Source organism: Canis lupus, chromosome 15, assembly GCF_003254725.2.
Source record: "Canis lupus dingo isolate Sandy chromosome 15, ASM325472v2, whole genome shotgun sequence".
NCBI lineage: Eukaryota > Metazoa > Chordata > Mammalia > Carnivora > Canidae > Canis > Canis lupus.
The window spans coordinates 35,988,695-36,004,598 of record NC_064257.1 but is presented as its reverse complement, the minus strand read 5'-3'; the positions used below and the strand labels follow the sequence as shown (position 1 = coordinate 36,004,598).

General features: G+C 46.8%; 1 protein-coding gene across 3 annotated transcripts in view; it reads right to left on the bottom strand.

The window, feature by feature from the left end:
* The window catches only part of ELK3 (ETS transcription factor ELK3), a 64,367-nt gene extending 52,944 nt beyond the window's left edge, over positions 1 to 11,423 (bottom strand). For 2 of the 3 annotated variants that reach the window (XM_035699176.2, XM_049093945.1), the window contains exon 1: positions 11,012 to 11,423. The gene's annotated coding sequence lies outside the window, so the exon portion shown is untranslated. The remainder of the gene's footprint in view (positions 1 to 11,011) is intronic. The other variant, XM_025438779.3, reaches the window with a different exon arrangement.
* Positions 11,424 to 15,904: the final 4,481 nt, after the last annotated feature.

The following is a 15,904-nucleotide window of genomic DNA, read 5'->3' as shown; positions in this document are numbered from 1 at the left end:
CGACAGAAAATGATCCTGGTTAGCTGATCTCGGGTACTCTTAAGGAGTATACAGTCAGTGTTAAAATCTTGTAACAGAGCATTTTGGAGCTGATAATTTGCAAATGGCTCATAGTATTATAAACCTGTTCCTTTTTCTGTAATTGAACATATGTCAAAATGGGGTGGCTCCCAGAAAGGTCAAGATTCTGCTGGATTATATGGACATTAGCTTGTGTTTGTGTTTGGGTCGTACCCAATACAGTACAGTTGCAAACTGTAGGAGTTTAGGAGTTTACTGGTCACTTGTGACACCTTCAGAGATTGTCGAGGAGCACAAAGTGCCGCCTTGCATGGACAGTGGGCTGTGCAAGGAAATGCACTCCTCTGGGGCTTCTCCATCCTGTGGGCACCTCAGCTGTGCCACCTTCCTTCCTTTCTCTCAGCAACACTCTTCCCCGGTTTAGGAAATGCAAATGCAAGGCATCAACATTTTTACATAATCTGGTATGATAATATATTCACTTTGCAAGGGATCTATAAAAAAACAGTGACTCTGCAGTCTTCCAAATGTCATCACCTGCTCATGTGGTGGACACCTGTGGGGGATTTCAGCTGCCTCTCACGTCGTGAAGGTACACCGTCCCTTTTATGGTTTTACGGTCTCCACATGCATATGTTTCCCTCACATTTTTACACCTTTTGCTACATATGGTGATTATGGTACCAAATGCGGGGTTTCATCTAAACTTAAACAACTTCTAATAAAGTTCTTTTTAACAGGAAGCAAAAATATCATGGCGGTAGGATAGAGTGGCACACACCAGGCCTCTCATTTTCCACCAAAAGTCTATTCAAAATTGAGCCGATCTTGTGGACGAACTACAGTAAGTGGAGCACATTTAAAATATCTTGGTGCTCGTGTTGAGTACAGTTACTTCTAAGAAAACTATTGCAAAAATAGAGTGATTTCAAAACTCTCCCAATGCCTTGTATTTTAAACCTATTTATTATCCCCCATGTGCACTGAATGAATGAACAGAAGAACTGTAAAATGGTGATCAAGTGGAAAACGGATGCTTTATTCATTTGTGTCCGGCTACTGTGCACACCTATGTCCTCCAAGAGGCCCACGACAGCACGTGACAGAAGAGAGGGCCGACGTACCAACAGCCACCAAACATCAGATATACACCCCAAAGCGTCCTTGTAGCCCTTACTTCCCGTTCAGGAATCTGCCACCACTAACTCGTCTTGGCTCTTTACTGAACTGTCACATACAACCTAATACTATCCTCTTGCAATAATTGTTTCACGAGACTGTATTAACTGCAAAAAACAACAACAACAACAGCCGGGGGACCTGGGTGGCGGTGGCTCAGCGGTTGAGTATCTGCCTTTGGCTCAGGTGGTGATCCTGGGGCCCTGGGATCAAATCCCGCATCGGGCTCCCTTCAGGGAGGCTGCTTCTCCCTCTGCCGGTGTCTCTGCCTCTCTCTCTGTGTGTCTCTCATGAATAAATAAATAGAATCTTTAAAAAAAAAAAAAAAAACCAGCCACATCCCACTTTAGGCAAACTTTCCCCCCTTGCCAAAGAAAGTCACCCTTTCTACATTTTCATCATCGAGAGCATGTATGATCCCCTATGTCAAAGTCTTAAAGTTTCTACTTTCCCGAAGACAAATTAGGTCTTAATATTTAGGTTAAGAGAGAGAGACAGAAAGAGAGAGAGAGAGAGAGAAAAGCAAAGGATGTGGCAAAGGCTGGCAGAGGACGCTGTTCTTGTGGTTCAGCTCTGATTTAAATCAAAGCAGGGTGACACTTTTATTTAAGAGCAGTGACGATGAGCTTTGGAGAACCCCAGTGTACTTGGGACATTTGTTAGATTCAAGGGATCTTCTAACAGATACACGTTTGTCATAAAAGTACTTCACTTTAAGAACATGTTAGCACTCTTCAAAATTGTTCAATTTATCCAAGTATTGTAAATGCAGAACCGAGAATTAGCACTAGAGCATCCCAAATAAGTGAATTAAGCAAAATCAGGGACTTTGGAGCGGCTGACTGATGTTTTTGCCTCGATGATCAAAGATGAATTTGGCCCATCGACAGGCACTCCTGGCCTCCACTAGAGGCTCAGCACAGATGTGATGACATGGCTGTGCCTGGGGTTTGGTCAGTTCCAATCCTGGACTCAGAATGTCACTTGGAGAATCTGGATATGTTTGTTCTAAGATACTTTTAAAAAGAAAAAATGAAATAAAAATAAAAAGCAATGTTCTCCACCCAACACCTTCTGGTCTAAGCGATCAGTTTCTCAGGCTTGGAACACAGGCAGAGAGACATTAGCAGAAATAACTTCCCTACCAACGGTCATGGGTTCTAGATTCCAGGAGATTTCAAGATGCAAAAAACTACATGAGAACGTTGAGGCACTGCACCCACGTACACACGCTTCCAAATAATACTAAAAGGTTTGCTCCCTTCCTTATACACTCTTAATGTGACTTGCTGAAAATAGGAATCTCTGCTTTCTCCTCTCCTAGAAATTATACATTTTAAAAAAAAAATCCAAGTCATCTTTGGAGTTCTCATAGCGAAATAATGGTTCTTTTGCATGAGAAGTTTAAGCAAATGTTCCCTTATGTTCCCATCCTCTGTACAGAATTAGGGCTCAAATCCTACATGAGAACAGTGACTCTGGACGTAGGAGGAGCAAAAACTGAGATCATATTGTCTCACTCTTGGACTCAAGCATCTCTCGTTGCCTACATATGTGGAACCCATAACCCTCCCCCCCACACACACCCCTCTCAATGCTTATCTTCTTCACTTTCAAATGAACTCACACAACCAGGGCTTCTAGTTTAACCTCTAAAAGAGAACCTTCCAAACTCCAAGAAGGAGATAGTGAGGAGTCTGCATTTCTAGTTCACAGAGTATTAACCAGAGAAGTCCTCTTCTGATCGGTGTTAGGAAACTGATCAAACCTATACCCCTTTTCTCGCTTAATCGAACATTCTGGTCTTCCTGGACTTTAGTATCAGATGATTCTGAGGATGATGAGAACGTACAGGTGCAGACCCTGTAAGAGCACCCTTGTTGTTAATTCTTACAGAGAATTCCTGAGCACCTCCTGGATAAATGCTGGGACTTATTTTGTTGTCGTTCTCATCCCTGCCCTCTGACAGTTAAATGCAGGGAGAGAAATCTGCTTCATCACACATTCTGGTTATTTGAGGGTTGACTATCTACAAACTGCTCCTTGGCAAAACCCAACTGAAATTCACCACTGATCCAGCCAGCCCTCCTTCACCAGGAACACAATGCGGGTCCTGGTCATTCATCCTTCCAAATACATGGGCAGACTCTTTGGTTATTCTCGAAAATCAATCGGAAACATCATTCATGAATTACAAAAAGTCACAGACAAAAAGCTACACACAGGTTTTTAGGGTAAGTGAAGGAGGACTTTGAGCTGCAAATATTATGGAACTCAGCCCCAAAGAACTATGAGAACTTGGTCGATAGAAGTCTCGATGAGAGACTAATGATAGTTGCTGTAGAATGAGCAGTTTCAACACGGAAGGAATTTTACATCAAAAGCCTCTTAAGCTGCACTGACCTATGAGTGACTTCACTGCTAACCAGCCCCTTCCAGTATAAACCTGAGAGCAACAACACGGCTGAAGTGTGTCATCCTGGATATTAACAACCTTGTTTCTGTACATCTACTGTGCCTGCAAGTCTGGACAAAAATTCTGGAAAGGGATATATCCTCTATAGAGGCTCTTCCGGGCTGTTGCTAGGATTTAACTGAGAGACCGGCCTCTATTAATCCAAGTAATTCACCTCTAGGAGAGGGCTGGATTTATGTGTAGCAATGAAGTGCTTGATCAAGTCCGATGGCAGGTTTTTCCCCCTTTGGATTGTTTATAATTCACTGAATGCCAGGTACTGGACAATGTGCTGGGATAAATGCGAGGATGGGAAAAACAGAGCAGGCCCAGAGGGAGCTTCCGGCCCCAGGGCCGCAACAGATGGGAAACACATCATGACGCCTCCCTGGGCAGGTACCTCTTGCTCTCCCAACCTAATGGATTCAAAGGTTTGGTAAAGGCTTTTGATACCAGGGGAGGCCACACTAGCAAATCCACTTGGTTCCTGAATGTGGGATAATGAGTATTAATGATTAAGAAGGGACACCAACCCCACCTCCAGAAATGGAGATCTCAAACTGGTTAGTACCTGTGTTTGGGTCATGGGGATTTGGAGAGGGACAAAGTGCTGAGGAAATCTGTAAATAAATATGGCAAGGACTCTGAAGACCAAGACAGCGGAGTGGATGACGATGGGAACGCCAGCCTGGGGGCCCTGGAGCATGGCCACAAGCTGGCAAAGTGCAGTGAGAACAATCCATGGGCGTGGGGGCGGGGAAGGGAATTCCCAGGAGAAAGAACAGCATTTGGAAAGGCCCAGGAGCCTAAGGACACGTTCTGTGAAGAAGGGAAGAACAGCCGGGTGCCAGCCCGAACCACAGTGTGCAGCCTACATTAAGGATTTTGGCCTTTACCCCAACAGAAGCCCCTGGGGGATGTTAAGGTGGGACATGGTCAGACCTGTGTTTAAAGGATCACTCTAGCCTGTGTGTAGACAAGGGACTGCCAGAGGGAATGAGGACCCCCCCCCAGACACAGTGGAGGGTGGAGAGCATTTCAAAGACTCTAGGAAGGGGGTGCCTGGGTGGCTCAGTGGTTGAATGTCTACTTTCCACTCAGGTCATGATCTGGGGTCCTGGGATTGAGTTCCTCATCGGGCTCCCACCTACTCATGTCTCTGCCTCTCTCTCTCTCTCTCTCTCTCTCTCATAAATAAATAAAATATTTTAAAAAATAGACTCTAGGACGGAAGGAACAGGGACTGAACCTGGTGATCCAAATCTTATGTAGGCCTTCTAAGCGTCCAACCCAGAGACCACCACTGGTGTCCCCAAGGATGAGGCGATGTGGGCCTTATTAGAAATGAGTGATGCTTGTCACAAACTTTAAACATAGGAGGAAATGAAGCACAGCCGCTAATACCAACCTTCCCTCGAGTGTTCCTTACTCAACAAGGGGCCAGGATGGGATTGAAGGGGCAATTTATGGGTAAGCCCTTTGCCCACCACCAGATATTTTGCTTAAATCACTGTGTATGCCTGCAAGTTGGCTGTTTGGGGATGGCAGCAAAAATTCACATCACGTTTTTTACCACTCTTAGAAGAACTCAAATTCCTTACTCCAAAAAAGTAGTACAACAGAACTTCTGACACTTCCATCACTTTACCATCCATCCAGAGAAACTGAGGTCTGGGAAGATTAAGAGCTAGCACCTCAACACGACTGATTTTAAAGGACTCTGCTCTTCCCTGCAGCACACATATTCCTTTCGGTTAGCTTATGTGGTAGTAAATAATGTAGAAGGGATTTTTTCCCCCTCCTATCATACTGCAGAGGAAATCTACACATTCTAATGATTTATTTTTAACCAAATTGATTAAATAAAAATAGTGCAGTATTTTATCAAGGTGTTCTGGGGTTTAATGACCTATATGGTAGAATCATGAAACTGCCATAATAAAAAGAAATAGCTAGGGAATGCTTCAAGGTGATGGAAATACTTTCTATTTGAAGGTAAGGGGTGGGGATTCCATGGGCATATACAAAAACACTGAGGATCTATCCATTTCCATGTATGAAATTATACCTCACCTAAAAAAACCCAAAGACATCAAGGATCGCAGATTCCTTTTTCTATTGCTTGGAGTAAAGGATTCCTGACCTCAGTCTAAGAGAAGGCATTAGATAAGGGTATTTTATTCCTACCCCATCCTCTCCATACTTATACATGGAAAATTAGCAATTATTCTTATAAATGGTAGCTTTAAAAATACTAATGAGACCATGTGCTTTAAAGAGCATCTTTTTAGAGCAGGTAGGTAAGTAAATCAATTTTAGCCCAATTCAAATTAGAGTATATTAGTAAAACGATCATCTTAATTTCTTTAAAAATATACAAGTCTCAAAGACAAATTATAAAATAATCCCCTTTAAATCTTAGAATAATTTGATAATCACTTTCTGGGAAATGCAAGCTAAAACACATAATTGATGAGTTAATAATTCCTAGTAGCAATTCAAACCAAATCACAATTTATTGAAATGACCAATTCAAGGTTTATTTTTAAACTGCTGGCACATAGGTTAAGTTTCCAGTAATGGCTGGAAGGCCATTTTTATTTTGGTTATAGGTAGGAGTCAAATTTCTACAAAGAATAGGACTTAAAAGAATGATCTACCATTTTAGAAGGCCTTTAGGATTCATTCACAGAAGGTTACACACACACACAACTCACATACTAATAACTCAATTTACTGGGGCTGCACTTTAAGTGGCAAAACCAAAGTTTTGTGCCACAAAACCATGGTCTCTCTGCCGAGGTTTCAACCAAAAGGCTGGATGATCTTAATTCAAATTAGCCATGGGCAATAGTCATTTTGAGCTGAAAACCCATTGAAAACATCAGTTACAAAGTTTGGAAACTCTCCGGATATAAAATGAAACAGTAATAACTAAGAATTGTCACAATGTACAAGAAGCACCTTCCTTCCCCCTTAAGTTTAAGTTCCAGGTATATTTTCGGTTTAACCTAGCTTCTCTTTTTCATCATCTAACATTCTATTTTGATGTGTAGTGCCCCGGACTTCCTGTTACTACATCTTGATACTCTCCTGCAAATCATGACTCATTGTTAAATCATAGAGAAACTCATCAAAATCGCAAATTTCACAGCACATATGAATTCAGCCTTCTAAGAGGTCAGCATTCTTAGAACATTACTTTGAGCCACAGAGAAAAACACTGAACAAGTCCATGTAAAAATTATGTCAATCCTCTGTTGAGTCAACACATTTATTAGATCAATAAATGCATGCTCTATGTGCAGCAATTTTGGTTTTGGTACTAGTTATAAAAACATGTTACATGATATGTTAAGTAAAAATAAGTGACAAAACAGAAAGTATAGTGTGACTCCAATGAAAAGTTTTATGTATGTGTGCATGTGTGTGTGTGTGTACACACCCACACCCCCACACACACACATTTTAGAAGACTGAAAAAATAAACACCAAAATGTTAACAGTGGGATTATGGGAGATGTTTATATTTTTCTTCGTGGTTTTCTGAATCTTCCTAACATAATTCACATTAATATTTTTTCAAAACAGACATAAAACCTACCTAACCTTTAGAAAATATCGTCATACTAGTGCGATCTCAAAGATGTTATAAATCAGTTTACAAAGACAAAGGGGAATTATGGATAAGTAGGACATAAAAAGCTCTCGCCTGAAACCTACAGAAAAGTCTGACAGCAGTGGGGGTCTTTCTTTCAAATGACCCAGGCCTCTTGGTGTGTATGTCGGTGTGTATGTCTCGGTGCAAGCCCTTAGCAAGGGGCAGAAGCCAGCTGCCTGCAGCCCAGGGCGCAGCCAAAACAGAGAGCCCATTTCTTTTAAAGTTTAATGAGGAACCCCAGGTCTGGGGAACATGTCGATGTCTGAATCATTCTCTAGGACTGGAAAGTAGCAAATCCATTAATTCAGAAGCAGTAATTTGCCATTAGTGAAAAAAAAAAAAAACAACCCTCTGGAAGTCACATCCTTGGATAATCTTCTTCTCCTTCTTCTTCTTTTCTTTCTCCTCCTCCTCCTCCTCCTCCTCCTCCTCCTCCTCCTCCTCCTTCTTCTTCTTCTTCTTCTTCTTCGTGTTTTGGGTTTGTCAATAGATAATGGTTTGGATCCACATCAGTTTTTTGCATCAGATAGGTGAAAAACATAATTGGGTAGCACAGAACACACAAAACCCAGTATCTGACAACTAAGAAAGGAATATTTTAATTTATATGCACTGACTGGAAGGATTTTAAAACCCATTTCAGGAAAAGATTCAAGTTCCAAAAAGTTATTACAAATATAAATTTCAAAATATGATCTCAGAGTTACATTTACTGCATATTGACAGTTTTGAATTATTAATTTTTTAAATAAGAAGAGGAGGAGGTCTTTAATAAATGTTTTAGGAAATTTCAAAATTCAAATAGGGTTGGAAAAAAATAAGAATCACTGCTCTCCCCATCTGGGCTACTGCCATTCTGGTCTAAAAAGCATTAGTACCAAGCAAGTGAGGTTCTGAGATGGTCTAATTCAGCTCAAAAAGGTAAACCATCACAATTCATCATGTAAATGTCATTCTATTGCATATTACTGACCAAAAAAGAGAGCAAGGGAGACAAAATTCATGCACATTGTGTTACACATCCATAGCAGAAAAGTACAACTAACAACTCGTAAACATCCTATTCATTGACTTGATGCAGGTAAGAGAGTCATCATCATCACAGTTAATGTAAATGAGAGTTCCTCAGCGTGGGCACTACTGACATTTGTGGCTGGAAAATTATTGGGGGGGGGGCTGTTCTGTACATTACTGGATGGGTAGCAGCATGTCTAACCCTCTACTGACTAGATGCCTAGGGCACCCCGTCTGGTTATGACAACCAAAATGTCTCCAGATATTGCCAAAGGTCACCTGGATGGCAAAATTATTCCAGAAAGTCTGTTTATCCAGGCTGGTTTATAGTTCACTCAAAGGGGCCTCTCTTGAAATTTGGAGTTTTCTTATCTATTTGTTCTAAGTGCTGTCATCCTACTCACAGCTTTCAATGCAACAATTTATTGAGCATCTACTCTGTGCTAGGCACTGTGTTAGGGACATCCTGTCCTCATGTCCACTGACTCACACCCTGGCTGGGCTGTTTTTAGGACATGCTTTGCCACCAGAAGAGAAATACCAACACCTCAAAAAACCCTCAAGAGTATGTCCTCAAGCAGCATGTCTTTGTCAATAAAGGAATGCCACGGGTCCAATCAAGTTCCTAAAAATCCTTTACCCCTTTAAGCAACTCTACACATTTCCAACATTTAAAGGTTTAGAGAGAGAGAGAGAGAGAGAGAGAGAGGGCCATAAGACCTTTGCTATATTTGGCATAGAAAGACCATCAGGGGTTTTTGCAGGCAGGATCATTACTGGAAACTCTAAAAACACTTATGGACAGTCTTCTTCACTGTCTGACCCACATGCCCTCCTAACACAATTTGTAATTTTATAATCCCCATAAATTGAAACTCATAACTGACCTATCCCAAATAAATGTGTGCCACAGACAGAGAAAAAGGGAGAGAGATCAGAGGGTATTTTGTTTGGCAGTAAAGCAATAAGGCTCAGAAATCGATTTGAGCTCATTAATATATGCCTATCACGTTTGGTTTCTCACCTCTTCTGGCTCCCCAACCCCCACCCCCACTCCCGGCGCCCTCCAACAAAGACACAGGCACAGATGAGAGAGAATGGGGGTGACTGAGCTGCCCAGGCAATAGAAACTTCACAACACACACACACACACACACACACACACACACACCCTACACGCAACTGGGGAAGAAAAACCTGTAAGTCTGAAACCCAAAATGGCCAAAGGGACTTCAAAGTTCTCAAGATGCTGCCCTGAAAAAGGTTGTGGGGCAGCTGCACCTCTAAGTCAATAAAGCCGTAACCGCTCTCCCCGTGCAGCGCAGGGCTCCCCCGGCTGACAGTGGCTGCACAAAACCCCTCCTGTGCCGAGCAGCGGAAACTCCTAATGAGATTAGTTGGTGTGTGTGCAGACATTACTTAGCAGTGACTAAAGGGGCTCTCTCTTCCTGCAGCAGCCAGTGGAAAATTCAGGGAACTTTTTCCCCCTGCAGCAGCAGAATCCCTGTAACCCTCTCCCCAGCCAACTCCAACAACAACTCGGCCTCCCCCAGCCCCCCTCCGGCTGGGGTGCTGGGGGTAGTTAAAGACCGGCCAGGGGCTTCCAAAAGCGGCAGGGGAGGAGGGGGCCGGCGGGGAAGGGGCGGGGGACCCCTCGAACACTACAAAGGAAACTGTAAAAGGCACAAATACATAAACCTGAGAAGGAGCAAACCAGTTTCTTTGTGAGCTCCTCTAGTGAGTCATTTTCAAGATGCTGTCTGCTGCCAGTTTCAAAGCGGAAGCGCATGGCAATTAGTCTTGCCGTTTCCAGACAAGCCAGAAACTCTCCCGACACTCGTTTTTTTTTTTTTTTTTTTTTCTAAAAAGCCCCTTTTGCAGTTTCTGAAATAACATTTCTTACTCCCACCCCCACCCGCCACCTAAATGCAGCTTGTCCTCGGGATGATTCGGTTCAGAAAATATAACAAAACGGAGACCTCTTTCTTTTAACTTTTTTCCTTTTTTTTTTTTTTTTTTTTTTGAAGTCTCCAAAATTTTAATTCCTCCTCCCAAAAGTTACAGTAGCGTTACAGGCCAACATTCAGTTGCAAGCTGAAGCTCCCCTTCCTAAGGAGCCGGGGGCTCCAAGCCCAGCTCTCCCGCGCGGTCCTCCGCCGAAACCGTGTCCAGTGAGGACACGGCTGGTTGTTAAAGGTCCACCTGGGCGCGCGCCCCGGACGATGACCCGGGCGGGGGTCACCTGCCGGACGACCAGGGACGCGGCCCCCGGCCCCGCGTCTTCGCTCCCCACGCCCGCCGCGAGCCCCTCCTCCCCTGTCGTCTCCCCGAGTCGGAGCATCGGTGCCCACTGCCCCCTCGGGGAGCCCGGCCGCAGCCCCGCTCGGCGGCCGTCCCCCCCCCCCCCAGGCTCGCAGCCCGCCCCGCCGCCGCCGCTGCGGGGACCCCGAGCCGTCGCCCCCGCGCGCCCCCTGCTCCCCTCCCGGCCGCAGCGCGGGGCTCCCGCCGGCCGGCGGGGCGGGCGCTGGAGCATCCCGGGGGCCCCCTGCCCGGGGCCGCAGCGCACCCCGCGGCGCCCCCAGCCCCACCCCCACCCGCACCCAGCCAAAGAAAAGAAAGAAAAAGCGCCCCGACGGAACTTTGCAACTGTCGGAGCAACAGGCTGGAGCCCTGCTACCTACCCAGATGTGGGGGAGCTCTCAAGATCCTTCTTCGGGGGAATTTCTAGGAGGAACCGGGCGAAAGCCCCCGACTTTCCATGCTGACAGGCGTCTGCAGACGGTCTGTTGCTCTTGTAATGAGATCCTGATTTTTCCCCCTTTTTTTTCTTTCTCTCGCTCCTCTTTTTTTTTTTTTTTTTTCCTCTGGTGTGTGTGTGAGAGCAGGAAGTTGGAGCAGTCAGGCCGAGCCGGCTCACTTCCTTTACTGCATTATTCCCCAGGCGGTGTGCAGTCTGTGTAAACAGGCTTTTCCGCCCCGCGCCGCGCGCCCCGGCCACGGCTGTGCGCCGGGACTGGCCGCCGAGGCCCGCGCATACTCCGCCGCCCGCGCCCCGCGCGCTCGCCCCGCCGCGCGCCCCGCTTCCTGCTCGGCCACCCCAGGGGAGGAGCCTCCCGACCCTCTGCGGCTCCGGGCGGCCGCAGCCCCTCCCCGAGGCGGGGGGACTGCTCGGCCAGAAGCCCCGAGGAGCGGGCCTCCTCCCCCCGCCCCCGCCCCGGGCCCCCGCCCCCGGGGCGCGGGTGGGGACCCCGGGCGGCGGCGGCGGACCCGGGTCCCTCGTGGACCCTGGGGGTCCCCGCGCCGGGCACCGCGGTGGGGTCGTGCCTTTGCCCACTTTGGCCCGGGCGGGAAGGCCCGAAGCGGGGAGGCCGCCGGACTTGCCGTTTTTCCTGATGCTGGGCTGGCCGGACTGCGGGGCAGTGGGGCGCGGGGAGTGGGGCCCGGGGGAGGCGGCTCCAGGCAAAGGGCTGCTTTTGGCGCGGATGGGGACGTGATTGCTTAGGGCGAGAGGCTGGCTGTGCAGAGAAGGAGGCACCGGCTCTGTCTGGGGATGGACACAGTTCCTGTCTGGGATTTAAAAAAAAAAGAAAAAAAAGAAAAAAAAAAAGCCAGAGCCCAGAGTAGGGGGCCCACTTGGGGGAAAAGAACGAGGAGCCTTAAGCTGGAAGCCGGGACTCGCCGGGAAGAGACCTCTCGGGCGGCTCGCTCTGGCCTACCAGGGCCCGACCTCTGCTGCGGGCCAGGGAGCCCCGGGGGGACGCGGGCAGCCGCCGTGGGCCGAGCCAGGGAGGCTCCAGGGGGAGGCCGGGGTCGCCGGGCAGGACCTGACGCCGCAGCGTCCCCGGGGGCGCCCCCCGCCCCCCGCCCCAGGAGCCCTCTGGCCAGGCTGTACCCGGAGCCCTTTCCCCCCTTGCCCCGCGGCGAGGGGGCCTGCATCGCAACCCCAGCTGCTGGCCTCGCGGGCCCCGCGCCCCCTGTGCCTCCGCTGCTTAGCCCGGCGGGCCAGCGGCCCCCCAACTGGCGTGTGCGCCAGCCTCCCGCGGGGGCTTGTGGAAGGACTGGCTGCCCCGGCCTCACCTGCCGAGCACCTGAGGCGGCAGATCTGGGCTGGTCTCGGGCCCGGTTTACGGTTCGAACCAGCTGGGGGGCGTTTTGAGGACTACTGGTCTCTGCACACGACCCACGCTGATCAATCAGATTCCCTGCGGGGACGCTAAGCGCTCCCCCACTTTGCTTCTCATTTCTGCCATCTTTTCTAAAGATGACTTGCTTAGGAGTCTCTCCCGTCTACCGACTGTGGGGTTTCAGAAGGCCAGACACCGTCTTTCCCTCAGGCTTGCCCCGGCTCTCCACCCCTAAGTGCCCATCAGAGCACCTGAGTCCCTCCAGAGCCTTGGCTTCCTGGCTGGTGCGGATGGTTGGCGGAGAGGGCCCGAGGCGGGCGGGGAAGGCGAGGCAGGAGCCGCGGGACACCATAGGAGCGCGGAGGAGGAGGCCAAGGTATGGGGAAGAGAACTACTTATCAACCCCTGATTTTCTGCAGCTAATTTTCCACTTTAGGGATTATCATTGTAATCCCTCGCTGGTTCCCTTGTCACTCGAGTTGGCTCACTCCGTGTCCCCGTGTGATCCAGTTATCCGTGGACCGGAGGGTGGGGAGGGGAATATAAACTTATTAGCCTTGGGGGGGGCGTAAAAAAAATCCCGCACTCACAATTAAGAACAACACCATTCTGCTTTGTTTTAAAAAGTGCATGCCAAAGCCCAACACAGGCCTATTTTAAACCAGGGGCTTTCATGATTTTCCGTGTATTTTTTTTCCACAATAAATCTTTGTCGAATCCTAATCTGTATGAGAGAAAAGGTGTACATGTTTTCATCAGGCAGTTTGATTGTTTTGAGGAAATATTTCCTGTTGAAGGCACTCCTGAAATATTTATGGGCAGCCCTAGGGTTTCTCTGGCCAAGTGAAGGCCTCTTAAGTTTTCCTGGTGTTTCAGATCGTCCACACCACTCCTCCCAGCTCTCGGTGTGAATGAGTAATTCAGGGCTGACTCTGCTCTTCCTCTAGGCACAGAGAATAACTTTTACTTTTCGGTGTCTCCAGCTTCTGCCCTTTGCAATCTCAAGGGAAAACCGCAGTCTTAGCTTGGACTGCTAAGACATATGCCAGAGACCTGATGGCTTAAGAAACAGACCTTCATTTCTCACAGTTCTGGGGGATGGGAAGTCCAAGACCAAGGTGCCAGCAGATGCGGTGCTTGGTGAGAGCCCTCTTCCCAGCATGGTCCCCTCTTGCTGTGTTCCGCTATGGCCTTTTCTCAGTACATGCATGTGGGGAGAGAGAGAGGAAGCAAACCCTCTGGTGTCTCTTCTCCTAAGAACACTAATCCCACATGGGAGCTCCAGCCTCATGACTTCATCTAAACCCAATGACCTCCCAAAGCCCCAGGCTCCTAATACCATCACATTGGAGGTCAGGGCTTCAGTGTTCCATTTTCGGGAGACACGAACTTTAAGTCCATAACAATTGCTGTTTGTTTTCATGCTTTCCATGCTTTCCTGCCCACTATCAACAAGTAGCCAAGCGGTGTGGCATTTAGTGTTACACGACCCACCCACCCTCTTCTTGTAAAACAAACAGGAGTTAACACTATATATAGGTTAGGAGTAAGATTTCTTCAGGAGCCCTTTTGAGCAAGTAACAAGGCCCAGGGTCATTCATTCCCACTGGCCAAGAGAGTATCAGGCTCTCTCAGCTTTGATAAGAAGAGCTGAGATCTCAACAGAGATGGCAGTGAGCAGTGTGATATGTTGGAGGGCCAGTGAGGAGGGCCAGCCCAACCAAACCCTACAGATAAAAAGTAGAAGAGGGCTGGGTCTCCAGAAGAAAACAGAAGCCCTGGTTCCAGGAGAAGGGATGTATTAGTCAGCTTTTGCTGGGATAATGCAATGTAACAAACAACTCAGTGACTCAGTGACAGCAAACGGGTCTAGGTTAGCTGGGTTCTGGTCTGTTTCACACATTTTCATTCTGGAACCTGGGCTAAAGGAATAGATTCTACTTGAGATGTATGGTTCTCTAGGAAGGCAGGAGCTCAATAGAGGTGCATGAAGACACACGAGGCCTCTTAAAACCTCTGGTTAGGACTCTCACACCCTCACTTTGACTCACAATCCATTGGGGGGCAAGCAAGTTATATGGCCAAGTCTAAAGTCAGTGGGACTAGGAGAAGGGCAGGGTGGGAGAGGAGAATTCTGAACAAATAATACAGTCTACCACAAGAAAAAATGGATGCCGGATGTACAAAAAGAGCAAATCTGTCAGGTCCTTCATAATTTAACATTTCACAATGTATAACAGAATGGGATGCTATGAAAAGTTTTAAAAAATACAGATGGATGAGAAAGCATAATTAGGGCAAGAGGTAAAAAATGAGTTTTAGAAAATATCATCTAAAATATTCTAGGATAGGGACACCTGGTGGCTCAGCGGTTGGGCAGCTGCCTTTGGCTCAGGTTGTGATCCCGGGATCCGGGATCGAGTCCCACATCAGGCTCCCTATGGGGAGCCTGCTTCTCCCTCTGCCTGTGTTTCTGCCTCTCTCTCTCTCATGAATAAATAAAATCTTTAAAAAAAATAATATATTCTAGAATACAGCAGAACAAATCATATATAAAACTTATGAATCAATGGTATTAAACATGAATTGATAAATTTTGGAAAAAACTCAACAGTGGTTTGCCAACACTACTTTGAAGCCTGCGTCAATTATGGAGGCATATGGCTAGGAGCCAGGAATGGAGAGCCAAAGCCTGATGGGAAGGCAGCTCACTCAGGTGGAAAGTATACATTTGGAATCAGGAATTTTGGGATCCAGTCCCATACCTGACTTGTTCTAGCTATGTGACTTGACTAAGACTCTCACCTTCTTTGAACTTACATGAGCATCAGTTTTTACTGATTTTTACAGTAAATGCCAATTTTCCATTAAAACAATATGTGTTATAGACTAAGATTCAAAGATTTTCATGAACTTCATTTGAAAAAGTACTTAAAAGAATTTTATAGACGTGTAGGCAGGACCTCTGTGGCCTGCATTCCTCCTTTTATGTCCTTAGAGGTTTTCAGTAGAGACATTTGAGAAGTATTGATTTGGACCATCTTTTTTGCATTCGGACTGGCCACCCATTGGCAAGAGGTTGGCAAGTTATAGTCCACAGGGTCTGCTGCCTATTTCTGTAGGACTTTCAAGTGAAGAAGAATTGACTTCTGTTAAAAGTTTTAATTGTGGTAAAAAAAAAAAAAAAAAAAACACATAAAACTTACCATCTTAATCTTTTTTTTTTCCTTCTGAAGTGGTACATGCAACTCTCACTAATATTTCACTGCTCAAAGAGAGTCATCTGGCCAAGTGTAACATCAATGGGATGGATAATGCTTCTACGGGGAGAGCATGGTGAGGAGGAGCTCGTGGGAAAGGATGATGAATGTTTTTACGTTAATATAACCTACCCAATAATTATTCAAAGCTATGAGTTTTTATTCAATCACCCTTCCACTGTCACAAGTG